Source organism: Chrysemys picta, chromosome 13 (genome assembly GCF_011386835.1).
Source record: "Chrysemys picta bellii isolate R12L10 chromosome 13, ASM1138683v2, whole genome shotgun sequence".
Lineage (NCBI taxonomy): Eukaryota > Metazoa > Chordata > Testudines > Emydidae > Chrysemys > Chrysemys picta.
This window is the reverse complement of record NC_088803.1, coordinates 8,462,523-8,477,132: the sequence shown is the minus strand read 5'-3', so window position 1 is coordinate 8,477,132 and position 14,610 is coordinate 8,462,523. Positions and strand designations below refer to the sequence as shown.

At 54.1% G+C, this 14,610-nt stretch overlaps 1 protein-coding gene and 1 pseudogene across 1 annotated transcript in view; one reads left to right on the top strand and one right to left on the bottom strand.

The window, feature by feature from the left end:
• LOC135975479 (uncharacterized) overlaps window positions 1-14,610 on the top strand; it is a 500,168-nt gene that overhangs the window by 29,217 nt on the left and 456,341 nt on the right. The window lies entirely within an intron of this gene.
• On the bottom strand, window positions 5,986-7,159 carry LOC135975522 (apoptosis-stimulating of p53 protein 2-like; annotated as a pseudogene).

The window sequence follows — 14,610 nt, the reverse complement described above, 5'->3', positions numbered from 1 at the left end:
GCGGGTACAGTTGGTCTCTAGGTGCGGTTCGGAAGCAAACCGGCTGCAGAAGGGATCCCAAGAGACTGCTGGGGAAGGCCGGCTAACTACAATAGCAGCAGAGGGTCAATGAATGCTCCAGCAACCTACTGAAATGCAGCCGTGTCAGGGGTGGGGCGCAGCTCAAGCCCTGGGATGATTTCTCCTCCCATGATGGGGTCCTTCAGCCGGGTCACTTTAAAGACTCTCCCCTGTGGGGATAAACAAAGAGTCCAGTAAACTCAACTCAGATAAACATAATTCTCCATCTCTCCCCCGGCTCCCCTGCCCCCGCAGCCCCTTCACCGCTCCCCGGGCTCATCCGGCTCCGGCACAGACCAACGCTTCCTAGGACTTTCCCTCTGGAGACCCTCTCCCAACCTCAGCGGTGCTTCTCTTCCTTGTGTCTAGGAATCCCGGCCCCCATTCCCGGGGGCTGGTAGGGGAATGAAAAATGATGCACTTTCCCCACCTCCAACTGGGCTGGGCCCACCCTCCAGCTCCTGTTCCCCCTCTCAGTGCCAGTGCGGAGTCAATACCCAACACACGGGGTCAGGGATTGGGGACTGGACACCCTCCCCAGCCCCGTCACTCCCCGTGTGTGCTAAGCTCCCTGCACCACACCAGCACCTCCAAATGTCATTTTAAAAAACACCCCAAGGCCACAGCAGGACCAGAGGGCTGGTTTCCGAGTCTTTGGTATGAATGAGCGAGATCCCCAGTGGGTGTCAATGGGCCGTAGCTCCAGTGAGTGAATGGGCCAGATCCCAGCTGGGGTCAATGGGCCGTAGCTCCACTGGAGTCACTAAGTCTAGATCCCAGCGGGTGTGAGCCAGTGTAACTCATCTGAAGCTCCTTTGCTCCCTGGCTCACCCCTGGGGGTGTCAGTAATCTGGGACTGCTGCTCCGTCCCCCGCCCACTGTCAGCCCTGATAAATGGCCACCTCCCCTACGCACGCCCTACGCACCAGGCGCCGGTGTCTCTCCAGTCCCTGAGCTGAGCAGTGACCACACCTGAGGCTGTGACTTCCTCTGCCTTCATCAGAGATGAGGGGCCCGTCCCCCTCCTTGCACCCAGACAGGGCCGGTGGCTGAGCTGAGAACCCAGCTCCGAGCCCAGAATGACCAGCTCAGCATGGTACTAACTCTCCTTCTTCCTCTGCTGGGTAAGTGATCTCCCTCAGCCCCCATCCCTCTGTGTGTCTGTCCAGTGATACCCTGTTCCACATCCCTCCATCCTCATACACCCCCCATCCCCTCCTCGGAGCTCTCAGCCCCTCTGTTCTCTTCTCTTCCAGCCTCTCTCCAGATTCTCCCCAGGCCGGTGACCCCTGCAGGTAAGAACATCTCCTGTCCTTGCTGAGATGCTCTCGTTGAGGGTGGGGAGGTCTCAGGCAATAGGATCCCCCTCCTCCCACACTGTGATGTTTGGCATTGCAAGGAAGGGGGCATCCCCGCATGCCCCCGTATCATCCCCTGGGTGGGTCAGGTCGTCCAGTTCACAGGCATCTCCTGTGGAACCTGCCCCAGCAGCAGCAGCTCCTGTCCAGAGCCATGTCGTTGGGGGCAGAAGAGAAACCCCAGCTGATGCCTCTCTGGGGGGATCCCTTTGGTAGGTCCAAGCCCAGGCCATAGGGGAGAAGATGCCCCAGTCCTTCATTGGCAGCCTCAGCAAAGAGAGCGGGGGCTGGATGGGCCGTGGAGACTGAGCCCCCACCTCCCCATTTCATGGAGTCCCCCCCATGCATGGGACCATCACTGTGGGGTTGTGTGTGGACTGGGGAAGCTCTCCCTGCCCCAGCTCTGGGCTCCCACAGGCAACTCAGAGCCAGGGGCACAGACCCAGAACTGCCCAGCGGGACATTAATAGTTGGTTCTGCAGAGACCCCAGAGGAAACATGGGGGATAGAAAAACTTCCCCCTCCCTTCCCCACATCCACCTGAGCTTCCTCATTTCTCTTTCACTTTGATGCTTTCTAGCTACAGCTCGGCAGGTCTGAAAGTCGGCTGATGGGTTCTCCCCCCTCTTGCACTTCTGTCCCCCAGATGGAGGATGTGGGGTGAATACCCTGATGGGAATGAGGGTCTTGGGGTTGAACCATTTGCATCAACAACCCTGCCCCATTCAACCCCCTCTGCACCCCACTTCCCCCAGTGTGGAGAATGTGTGGCAGTGAGAACCCAGCCCCAGAGCTCTCTAGCATGAGCATGTTACTGGCTGAGACTCCAACACCCCTCGGGAAGGAGGGGAAAGTCCAGCAGGGACCGGAGGCTGCTCATTCCTTGGTGGTATCCAATCCCTGGTGTCCCTGGCTCCTCTCCTGTTCAGGTGGGTGGGTGTAGGGCTCAGCCACTGGGAAGGGATCCAACCATGCTGTGCTGGGCCCAGCAGGTACTGGGGAGGGGGCGTTGTTCCCACTGGTTTACTGGAGAGCTCCTCCATGTATATCTGCCATGGGTTATTTCACAGTCATGGGGCAGGAAGGTGGGGCTGGGTTGAAGCCTTGTGTCGGTGCCTCATTCCCCCATCTGCTCTTCCCCTCACTCCCTAGGGGTCTCCCCGCTATCTCTGTTCCAGACTCCCTGCCGGCCCCCACACTCTCTCTGTGCTCCCCCCCACACACTGTGTATCTCCGAGGGGAGCCGCTCACCCTCATCTGCTCAGCTCCCAGGCCTGTCTGAGGGATGAAATCCAGGTTCTACCAGCACTTGGGTGAAATCCCCAAACCCAACAACCGGGACAAGGTGGAAACCAAGGCTGAGCCAGGGCCCTACTCCTGTGACTACGTAATACACAAGAGTTCAGCAGAGGCCATATCCACGCTGAGTGACCCTCTCTCAATAGCAGTGCTGCTCTTTGTGTTGAGCCCCATGGCCGACCTACCTGATCTCCTACATCACACACAAGTCACACGGTACATTGGGTTGCAGGTCAATTCTGTACTGGGTGCAGTGTGGAGCTATCTGGGGCTACAACGACCTCTCCTATTGGGCTGCAGTTTGATCCTGGGGTGCGGCGTGGTGCTATGAGACTTAGCCAGCCTGGATACATTCCGTTCCACCCCGCGGCCCCACCCGATGGTTCCTCCGGCCATGCCGTGCCGCCCCCGCGGCCCCCTCCATGGCTCCTCCGGGCGCGCCACCCCCCCCATGGCTCCTCCGGCCGTGCCCCCCCGCATGGCTCCTCCAGCCATGCCGAACCGCCCCCTCGGCCCCCTCATGGTTCCTCCGGCCATGCCGTGCTGCCCCCACGGCCCCCCCCATGGCTCCTCCGGCCCTGCCGAGCCACCCCCGCGCCCCCCCCCCCCATGGCTCCTCCGGCCATGCCGTTCCGCCCCCGCGGCCCCCCATGGCTCCTCCGGCCATGCTGTTCCACCCCCGCGGCCCCCCCATGGCTCCTCCGGCCATGCCGTGCCGCCCCCGCGGCCCCCCATGGCTCCTCCGGCCATGCTGTTCCGCCCCCGCGGCCCCCCCATGGCTCCTACGGCCATGCCGTTCTGCCCCCGCGGCCACCCCCATAGCTCCTCCGGCCGTGCCGCCCCCCCATGGCTCCCCCAGCCGTGCCGTTCCGCCCCCGCGGCCCCCCCATGGCTCCTCCGGCCGTGCCCCCCCCCCCCTTTGCGTGCAGGAGGTCAGCGCCAGCTGGGCAGGCCAAGCTTCAGAGCCGACCATGGGCCCCGCCTGCTGGCGCCATGGTAACCCCTAACTAAGGCGCTGCTTTTGGAAAATGTGCTGAGGGGAAGTGGCTGCTTCTCCTGCACCCCCCCAGCTACGCTACTGGTGGGGATCACTGCCGGGGCACTGGTTCAGCCCCACATTTTTGGGTGGACCTCCCACCGTGGGAGCTGCAGAGCACTCCCCCGCGACACACAAACACACACACCCTGGTGCTGGGAGGGGAACAGGGGAAAGGACAAAAGAAGCAAGAGAAGAAGAGAAAGGAGGGAGGGCTGGAGGAAAAGGTGAAACAAAACGGACAAACCCCAATGTCCCCAGTGATTCTAAGGGACAAAATCCCAGGTGCGGAATAAAATGCTGCCCCCTTAAGCTCGTGTTTTCCATGCCTAGAATTCAACTCTCACCCGATGGATCAGACTGAACAGGTTTCACACCTGGAGGAGGCTCTTACCTTCTACACAGGGACGTCTGCTTTCTCGTACAATCACGAAAAGGGAAGGAGAACACTCGACAGAGGTTCCTCCTGCCGCTCACGTACGTGAACCCGAATGTTCTCTCAGTCCTCAAAGAGAGACCTCGAGACAGAGACTTGCTGAAGCAAAGCCCCAGGGGTCTCTGAGCTTTCCCGGGCCACTCGCCTCTGTCCTGCCTGACTGATGTCAGCATCTCTCTGTGAGGTCACCACCTTTGACCAATAGTCTGAGGTCCTGCAAAAGGCCTTTGTGATGTCACTGCCACGCCCCTCCCTTGCTGTGTTAATGTCCTGCCCCTGGCCAGGCACTTGGGAGCTTTGAGCTACTCCCTGTGGATCACCCCACTCAAGGCGTGTTCATTTTAGGAAGGGAGCCGACTAGACAGTAAAACCTCAGACGCTGCTCCCAATGCTACACTCCGTTTTTCAGAAATTACTAGACTTGATGGCCAGAAGAGACCATTAGAGCATCTAATCTGACCCCCTGCATGTCACAGGCCTCCTGTATGACACCATAGCTACTTTGGGGGCAAACACATTCCAGAAAGGCATCTAGTCTTCATTCAATGACATCAAGAGATGGAGAATCCACCACTTTCCTTGGTAGCTTGTTCCTGTGGTGAATCATTCTCGCCGTTGAATATTTGTGCTTTATTTGTAATATGAATTTGTCTCTTTTCACCTTCAAGCCACTGGGTCTTGTTCTGCCTTTCTCTGCTTGATTAAAGAGCCCTTTAATACCCAATCTTTTCTCTCCATTAAGGCACTTCAACACTTCAATGAAGTCACCTTTCAATCTTCTTTTGATAAGCTAAATAAATTAATGGAGATATTCTATCTCCTAGAACTGGAAGAGACCTTGAAAGGTCATTGAGTCCAGCCCCCTGCCTTCACTAGCAGGACCAAGTACTGATTTTGCCCAGATCCTTAATTGGCCCCCTCAAGGATTGAACTCACAACCCTGGGTTTAGCAGGCCAATGCTCAAACCACTGAGCTATCCCTCCCCCATCTAAAGAGGTTGAGCTCTTTCAATTGCTCACTAGAAGGCATTTTTCTCCAGCCCTCAGAACATTTGGTGGCTCTTTGCTGCCCCAGCTCCAATTTCACAACATCTTTTTCAAAGGAGGACACCAAAACTGGATGCAGTATTCCAATATCGGTCTCACTGATGCCGTGTCACCTCCTGTGACGCTATTGATATACTCTGTTACTGTATAGATCACCGTTGCCACCACTGTTATATATTTGCAGCCAATATTGTATAAAGGTTGTCATGGAAGGGGTCTATGGAGAGATTCTGATTGGCTGATTAGAATTATGCTCTCTGTATATGTGTAGCAGTTTTGTAGTTGACGTTCTGAATATTGGCTCTATACTGTCTGTATTTCAAACTGGTGCTATGCTTCCGGGGAACACCCCCGACAAGTTGGTGTTAGTTCTGCCTAGCCTGCTTGATGGCCCACTAAGGACCATGAGCTATACAATCGACCCATTGAGAGAAGGTAGATACACCTTGTGACTCAGCAAGGCATGCAGGGACCTGCCTATGGACAGAACTCTAAGGTTTTTCTATGCCACATGCTGGATAGAGTGTCCTTGGGACAAAGAAAGCAAAGACCACACGGCAAGAGACTATAAAAGGCTGATGCCTTGTCTCCATCTTGTCTTCAATCCCGCTTCATTCCTCTGGAGGGACTTGGCTAAAAAAGGAAGCTCTATAGAAAGGACTGAATGACCCATCCCAGCTGTGGATGTGCTCCAAAGACTTGATTTGAACCTGCAGTTTGGAAAAGCAGAGGGCACTAGTTGAACGTCAGGCTTGCTTAGGCCAGATGTAGCACAATGCCATTTACTTGTAAGCAGCATTTCAGCTTATGGAATGCCCTCCTCCATTTGTGAATCCATTGATCCTTCATTTGTTTTCAAGCACATTCTTCATTGCTTTCAAGTTACATTGTTATTAAAATAAGTCTCATGAAATTGGAACTAACACAAAATGATTTCTTTTAGAGAAGTGATAAATCACCCTTGATTAGAACTTCATAACTCGGGATTCTGTGCAATTTCATGCCAAGCTTCTTTGCCTTGGTTTAATCCTTGGGTACAGCCCCAGAGGTTGCGTGGTATATATCCTTCCTGGTCACTTAGCCGTGCCCACCACCACTCAATTTCATCTTCATCTTCCCGGCGTCATGCAGTCTCCTTCTTTCATGGACAACTCATCTTCATTCTGTGCTTCATAATCCCAGAGTGCGTAGATCACTCCTCTGTTCATTATCCCCATTTTCTCCTGCACTCCGTACAGAAACTGAGAGCACTGGGTGTAGCCTTCTTCCATTTCTTCACATTTGTCTGCAGCTGTCTGCATGTCACTGTAGGTCATAGCAAACACAGCAGCACCTGATTCCACTAGGAATTTGCACACCTGGACGTTATTGCAAGATGCCGTGCAGTGTAAAGGGGTCCATCCATCACTATCTGCAGCCTTAACATTCACACCAAACTGTACCAGAAACTTTACAATCTCGGTGTGACCAGCACACACGGCATTGTGAAGTGCTGTAATTCCTTCATCATTGGGCAGGCTGGGATCTTCAACCTCATAAATGATTCTCTGCACAAGGTCAAATTCTCCCTCCAAAGATGAATCTCAAAGCAATGCAAGGGGGTTGAATTTCACTCTCATTCCATGGGCAGTCCTCTCTGAGCCAGTTTTACGTAAGTTCGTCCTCTTCCCAGGAGGTAAGGAAAACTGTCCAGTGACTTCAGGGGGTCGCATACTGAAGGAGTCCTCTCCCAGTCCCTCTGGTTCTCCTGATGGGTAAGGTGGTGGTGGGTATGGAGGATATTCCTCCATGTAAACTTCCAGTGGTTCTGATGACTCTAGACTTGGTTCTTCCATTTCAGACTGCATGAGTGCATCACTGTCTGATGTTACCTCAGGCACGCTATCTAGCCCTGCTGAAGGTAGAGGCACTTCATTCTGATCTGTGCTTCTATCACTGCTACAAGCCTGAACCAAGAACTTTGCCATTACTGTATGCAGGGCTGGCTTTAGGAAGTGCGGGGTCCAATTTGAACATTTTAGGCGGGGCCCCGACAGGGATGAGTAAAAAAAAAACCATGTAAAAAACCCCCTTTCATTTCTCCCAAGTATTATTTACTTTCCATAACTATATAAATAAAATCAAAATTATATATTACATATATTGCTTGCTGGAGGCAGGGCAGGGGCAGGGCATGGGCTGATTGGAGGTAGGGTCTGCCTGGAGGCAGGGCAAGGGGTGTGGGGCTGGCTGCGGGTAGGGCAAGGGGTGCCGGGCTGGCTGCAGGCAGGACAGGGGGTACGGGGCTGGCTGGAGACAGGGGCTGGCTGCGGGCAGGAGAGGGGGTGCGGGGCTGAAAGCAGGGCAGGACGTGCAACAGGGGCTGGCTTCAGGCAGGGGGTGCGAGGACAGCAACAGTGGGGTTCGTTGCCCGGTGTGCTTCGCGCCAATAAACATACCGGGTTGGAGAAACAATCAAAGTTTATTTGAGATCTCAAAGTGATGCAAGGAGACAGGCAAGTCTCAAATCCAGCACACCAGCAAAAACAGTTTCTCTCTTCTTATACATTTTACAACTAAGCCCCCCCTCTCTCCCCCTCTCTATCACCCCCCCTCTACTTCCCCTCCCCTCTCTACCGAAGGCATGTTTATACATTTAAGCAATTAAATAATTCTAGGGCTATAAATCTAGCTTGTTAGTAACACTCCTCTAAACAGTTATTTGGTTCTGTTTACCCTGAGTTTATTACCCCTTCCCCAGCTAGAAACATGCAAACCTCATCATTATCGCTTGGTACCTGGTATGAGCAAGGTCGTAATTGCTAACTGGCTGTTTACACATTCCAATTCCTGTCCTTGGTTTTTGAGGCTGATTAGAGTTAAACATGGAAGAACTTTGGCTCAGGTAGGCCTAGTGACCCCAACAGCCCCACTTGCCTTTTCCTACCTGCAGCCAGCCCCTGCCTGCAGCCAGCCCCTGCAGTGGTGGAAGGCGGAGTCATGCAGTGGGAAGCAGGGGGGGTTGCAGAGGAGCGAGGGGGAGTCATGCCATGGGGCCGGTGGTGGGGGAGCGGGAGTCATGCCATGGGGCCGGTGGTGGCAATGGGGGAAGGGGGAGTCATGTCATGGGGCGGGGGGTTGCAATAGGGTGAAGGGGAGTCATGCGATGGGGCGGGGGGTTGCAGTGGGGCAAGGGTGAGTCATGCCATGGGGCCGGCGGTTGCCCGGGGGTGCGTGGAGGATTCATGCAATGGGGCCAGGAGCTGCAATGGGAAGCAGGGGGGTTGCAGAGGAGCGAGGGGGAGTCATGCCATGGGGCGGGGCGTTGCAATGGGGGCAGGAGGAGTCATGCCATGGAGTGGGGGGTTGCAATGGGGGGAGGGAGAGTCATACCATGGGGTGGGGGTTGCAGACGAGGGGCTGTCATGGGGCCGGGGGTTGCAGTGGGGCGAGGGGGAGCCATGCCTTGGGGCGGGGGGTTGCAATAGGGTGAGGGGGAGTCATGCCATGGGGTTGGGGGTTGCAATGGGGCCGGTCCCCAGCTGACGGAAACTATTTAAAGTGCCAGGGCTCCAGCTCCCTCTGCTGCCTCGGTCCTTCCCCAGGGCTCCGGCAGCTATTTAAAGGCCCAGGGTGGTAGAAGCAGGGGGCCCCTCCCCTACCTGCAGCCAGCCCCTGCTGCACCCTCTGCCCTGCCTCCAGCCCCTGCACCCTCTGCCCTGCCTCCAGCCCCTGCACCCCTTGCCCTGCCCGCACCAGCCCCAGAGACCAGACAAAGGCGGTGGAACCGGATCCCCTGCCAACGACTGCAACAGCCATAGTGGATCCAACCCCAGAGACCCAGCCAAAGCCAGTCCCAGAACCGGAACTGGCAACACAACCAGCACCGGAACCACTGCCAGCACCGAGTCCAGCGCTTGCAAACCCGCCTACAACTCCAACGCCAGAGGGCACCAGCGAGCCTGACCTAGCAGAAGCAGCAGATAACCCTACCCAAGAGGCTCAGCCAGAGCCTGAAATACAACATAGTGCACCAGCGGACAGCGGTTCACAGTCAACGGAAACAGCCCCAGCACCTGCATCGCTTCCAGAGGGACCAAGCCCCAGTTCACAGTCCAAGGAAGAACTGGTGTCTCCAGCATCAAGGGAACAGTTCCTGGCCAAGCAGGAAGCAGATGACAGCCTTCACAAAGCTTGGGCGGCAGCACGGACCAACCCACCACCTCTCAGCTCTTCTAACCGATCCCGATTTGTTGTAGAACAAGGGCTTTTATACAAGGAGATTCTTTCTGGTGGGCACCAGGAAGACTGGCATCCTCAAAGACAGTTGGTAGTTCCCACTAAGTATTGGGTAAAGCTCTTGAGCTTAGCCCATGATCATCCCAGTGGCCATTCTGGGGTGAACAGAACCAAAGACCGGTTGGGGAAGTCCTTCCACTGAGAGGGAATGGGCAAGGACGTTGCTAATTATGTCCAGTCTTGTGAGGTGTGCCAACAAGTGGGAAAGCCCCAAGACCAGGTCAAAGCCCCTCTCCAGCCACTACCCATAATTGAGGTCCCATTTCAGCGAGTAGCTGTGGATATTCTGGGTCCTTTCCCAAAGAAGACACCCAGAGGAAAGCAGTACGTACTGACTTTCATGGATTTTGCTACCCGATGGCCGGAAGCAGTACCCTTAAGTAACACCAGGGCTAAAAGTGTGTGCCAGGCATTAGCAGACATTTTTGCCAGGGTAGGTTGGCCCTCCGACATCCTTACAGATTCGGGAACTAATTTCCTGGCAGGGACCATGAAAAACCTGTGGGAAGCTCATGGAGTGAATCACTTGGTTGCCACCCCTTACCACCTCAAACCAATGGCCTGGTGAAGAGGTTTAATGGAACTTTGGGGACCATAATACGTAAATTTGTAAATGAACACTCCAATGATTGGGACCTAGTGTTGCAGCAGTTGCTTTTTGCCTACATGGCTGTACCACATCCCAGTTTAGGGTTTTCACCATTTGAACTTGTGTATGACCGCAAGGTTAAGGGGCCATTACAGTTGGTGAAGCAGCAATGGGAGGGGTTTACGCCTTCTCTGGGAACTAACATTCTAGACTTTGTAAGCAACCTACAAAGCACCCTCCGACACTCTTTAGCTCTTGCTAAAGAAAACCTCAAGGATGCTCAGGAAGAGCAAAAGGCCTGGTATGATAAACATTCCAGAGAATGGTCCTTCAAAGTAGGAGACCAAGTCATGGTCTTAAAGGTGCTCCAGGCCCATAAAATGGAAGCGTCGTGGGAAGGACCATTCACGGTCCAGGAGCGCCTAGGAGCTGTTAACTATCTCATAGCATCCCCCACCTCCAACATAAAAGCTAGGTATACCATGTTAATTCTCTTAACCCCTTTTATTCCAGAGAATTAAAGGTTTCCCAGTTTACAGCCAGGAAACAGATAACGCGGAGTGGCCTGAAGGTGTCTACTACGAAGGAAAAAGTAATGGTGGCGTGGAAGAGGTGAACCTCTCCACGACCTTGGACGTCTGCAGCGGCAGCAGATCAAGGAGCTGTGCACAAGCTTTGCGCCAATATTCTCAGCCACCCCAGGATGGACCGAACGCGCATACCACTCCATTGACACAGGTAATGCTCACCCAATTAGAACCCCACCCTACCGGGAGTCATCTCATACCCAAACTGCTATACAAAGGGACATCCAGGACATGCTACAGATGGGTATAATCTGCCCCTCTAAGGCCTGGTATACACTACGGGTTTAGGTCGATTTTAGCAGCATTAAACTGAATTAAGCCTGGACACGTCCACACAACGAAGCCCTTTCTTTCGACTTAAAGGGTCCTTTAAACCGGTTTCTTTACACCACCTCCGACGAGGGGATTAGCAATAAAACCGGCCTTTGCAGGTCGGAATTGGGGTAGTGTGGACGGAATTCGACGTTATTGGCCTCCGGGAGCTATCCCACAGTGCTTCATTGTGACCGCTCTGGACAGCACTCTCAAATCAGATGCACTGACCAGGTAGACAGGAAAAGACCCGCGAATGTTTGAATTTCATTTCCTGTTTGCTCAGCGTGGAGAGCACAGGTGACCACGCAGAGCTCATCAGCACAGGTAACCGTGATGGAGTCCCAGGATCGCAAAAGAGCTCCAGCATGGACCGAACGGGAGGTACGGGATCTGCTCGCCATATGGGGAGATGAAGCAGTGATAGCTGAACTCCGTAGCAGTAAAAGAAATGGAAAAGTATTAGAAAAGATCTCCAAGGCCATGAAGGACCGAGGCCATAACAGGGACACACAGCAGTGCCGCGTGAAAATTAAGGAGCTACGGCAAGCTTACCACAAAGCCAGAGAAGCAAACGGAAGGTCCGGGGCAGAGCCGCAAACTTGCCGCTACTACGCGGAGCTGCATGCGATCCTAGGGGGTGCAGCCACCACTACCCCAACCGTGTGCTATGACTCTCTCACTGGAGAAACACACAGGGAAGACGGTTCGGGGAATGAGGAAGATGAGGATGGAGGTACTGTAGGTAGCTCACAGCAGCAAGGAAGCGGAGAAACCGGTTTCCCCAACAGCCAGGATATGTTTGTGACCCTGGACCTGGAACCAGTAACCCCCGAACTCACCCAAGACCCTCAGGGCACACAGGAGACCTCTGGTGAGTGTACCTTTGTAAATATTTGTAAACGTTACACAAAAAAAGCAAGCGTGTTTAATGATTAATTTGCCCTGGCAATCGCGGCCAGTACATCTACTGGAAAAGTCTGTTAACGTGTATGGGGATGGAGCGGAAATCCTCCAGGGACATCTCCAGAAAGCTCTCCTTTATGTACTCCTAAAGCGTTTGCAAAAGGTTTCTGGGGAGGGCTGCCTTATCCCGTCCGCCATGTAGGACACTTTACCACGCCAGGCCAGTAGCACGTAGTCTGGAATCATTGCATAACAAAGCATGGCAGCGTATGGTCCCGGTGTTTGCTGGCATGCAGACAACATCCATTCCTTATCTCTCTTTGTTATCCTCAGGAGAGTGAAATCATTCACGGTCACCTGGTTGAAATGGGGTGATTTTATTAAGGGGGCATTCAGAGGTGCCCGTTGCTGCTCGGCTGAACAGAAATGTTCCCCGCTGTTAGCCACGCGGTGGGGGGGAGGGGTGAAGTGATCATCCCCGATAATTGGGTGTGGGGGAGTGAGGGGGGTTAGTTAGGTTTGTGCTGCATGTTAACCTGGGAACCGCAGCCCCTCCTTTTACATTGCAAACCCATTTTAAATGGACAACCCAATTCATCCTTGATATGGGAAATGCGCTGCTGTTTGCAACCTTTCCCGCATGTTAAGAAGGTTAAAAAAGCCAAAATACTGTGGCCTACCATGGCTGCCTGCAAGCCGAAATATGCGACCTTGTAATGAAAGAGTGTACCCATTGTTCTCTAAAATGTGTCTTTTTTAACCACCTCTCCCTTCTCCTCCACCAGCTGCAAATGTTCCTCCTTCGCAAAGGCTTGTGAACATTAGAAAGAGAAAACGTAGGACGAGGGACGATATGTTCACAGAGCTGCAGATGTCCTCCCACGCTGATAGAGCACAGCAGAATGCGTGGAGGCAGTCAATGTCGGAGATGAGAAAAGCCCAATATGAACGAGAGGAGAGGTGGCGGGCTGAATGGCGGGATGAAAAGAGCAAGTGGCGGGCTGAAGACGATAGGTGGCGTCAGCTTGCAGACAGACGGCAAGAGGCAATGCTCCGTCTGCTGGAGCATCAAAGTGATATGCTCGAGCGTATGGTTGAGCTGCAGGAAAGACAGCAGGAGCAGAGACCGCCGCTACAGCCCCTGTGTAACCAACAGCCCTCCTCCCCAAGTTCCATAGCCTCCTCACCAAGACGCCCAAGAACACGGTGGGGGGGCCTCCGTCCACCCAGTCACTCCACCCCAGATGATCGCCCAAGCATCAGAAGGCTGGCCTTCAATAAGAGTTAAAGTTTTAAAATGCAGTGTGTCCTTTTCCATCCCTCCTCCCCCACCCATCCCAGGCTACCTTGGCAATTATCCCCCTACTTCTGTGAGGAACTAATAAAGAATGCATGAATGTGAAAAAACAATGACTTTATTGCCTCTGCAAGCGGTGCTCGAATTGGGGAGGGGAGGGTGGGGTGGGGTGGTTGGTTTACAGGGAAGTAGAGTGAACCGGGTCGGGGGGGGGGGGGGCGTTGGACGGTTCATCAAGGAGAAACAAACAGAAGTTTCACACAGTAGCCTGGCCAGTCACAAAACTCGTTTTCAAAGCTTCTCTGATGCGCACCGCGCCCTGCTGTGCTCCTCTAACCGCCCTGGTGTCTGGCTGCGCGTAATCAGCGGCCAGGCGAGTTGCCTCAACCTCCCACCCCGCCATAAAGGTCTCCCCCTTACTCTCACAGATATTGTGGAGCGCACAGCAAGCAGCAATAACAATGGGGATATTCTTTTCGCTGAGGTCTGAGCGAGTCAGTAAGCTGTGCCAGCGCACTTTTAAACGTCCAAATGCACATTCCACCACCATTCGGCACTTGCTCAGCCTGTAGTTGAACAGGTCCTGACTCCTGTCCAGGCTGCCTGTGTACGGCTTCATGAGCCATGGCATTAAGGGGTAGGCTGGGTCCCCAAGGATCACGATAGGCATTTCAACATCCCCAATGGTCACTTTCTGGTCCGGGAAGAAAGTCCCTTCCTCCAGCTTTCGAAACAGAGCAGAGTTCCTGAAGACACGAGCATCATGTACCTTTCCCGGCCATCCCACTTTGATGTTGGTGAAACGTCCCCTGTGATCCACCAGGGCTTGCAGCAGCATTGAAAAGTACCCCTTGCGGTTTACGTAGTCGGTGGCTTGGTGCTCCGGTGACAAGATAGGGATATGGGTTCCGTCTATGGCCCTGCCACAGTTTGGGAATCCCATTTCAGCAAAACCATCCACTATTGACTGCACGTTTCCCAGAGTCACTACCCTTGCTATCACCAGGTCTTTCATTGCCCTGGCAAATTGGATCACAGCAGCCCCCACCGTAGATTTGCCCACTCCAAATTGATTCCCGACTGACCGGTAGCTGTCTGGCGTTGCAAGCTTCCACAGGGCTATTGCCACTCGCTTCTCAACTGTGAGGGCTGCTCTCATCTTGGTATCCTGGCGTTACAGGGCAGGGGAAAGCAAGTCACAAAGTTCCATGAAAGTGCCCTTACGCATGCGAAAGTTTCGCAGCCACTGGGAATCGTCCCATACCTGCAGCACGATGCGGTCCCACCAGTCTGTGCTTGTTTCCCGGGCCCAGAATCGGCGTTTCACGGCATGAACCTGCCCCAGTGACACCATGATTTCCACATTGCTGGGGCCTGTGCCTTGTGAGAGGTCTATGTCCATGTC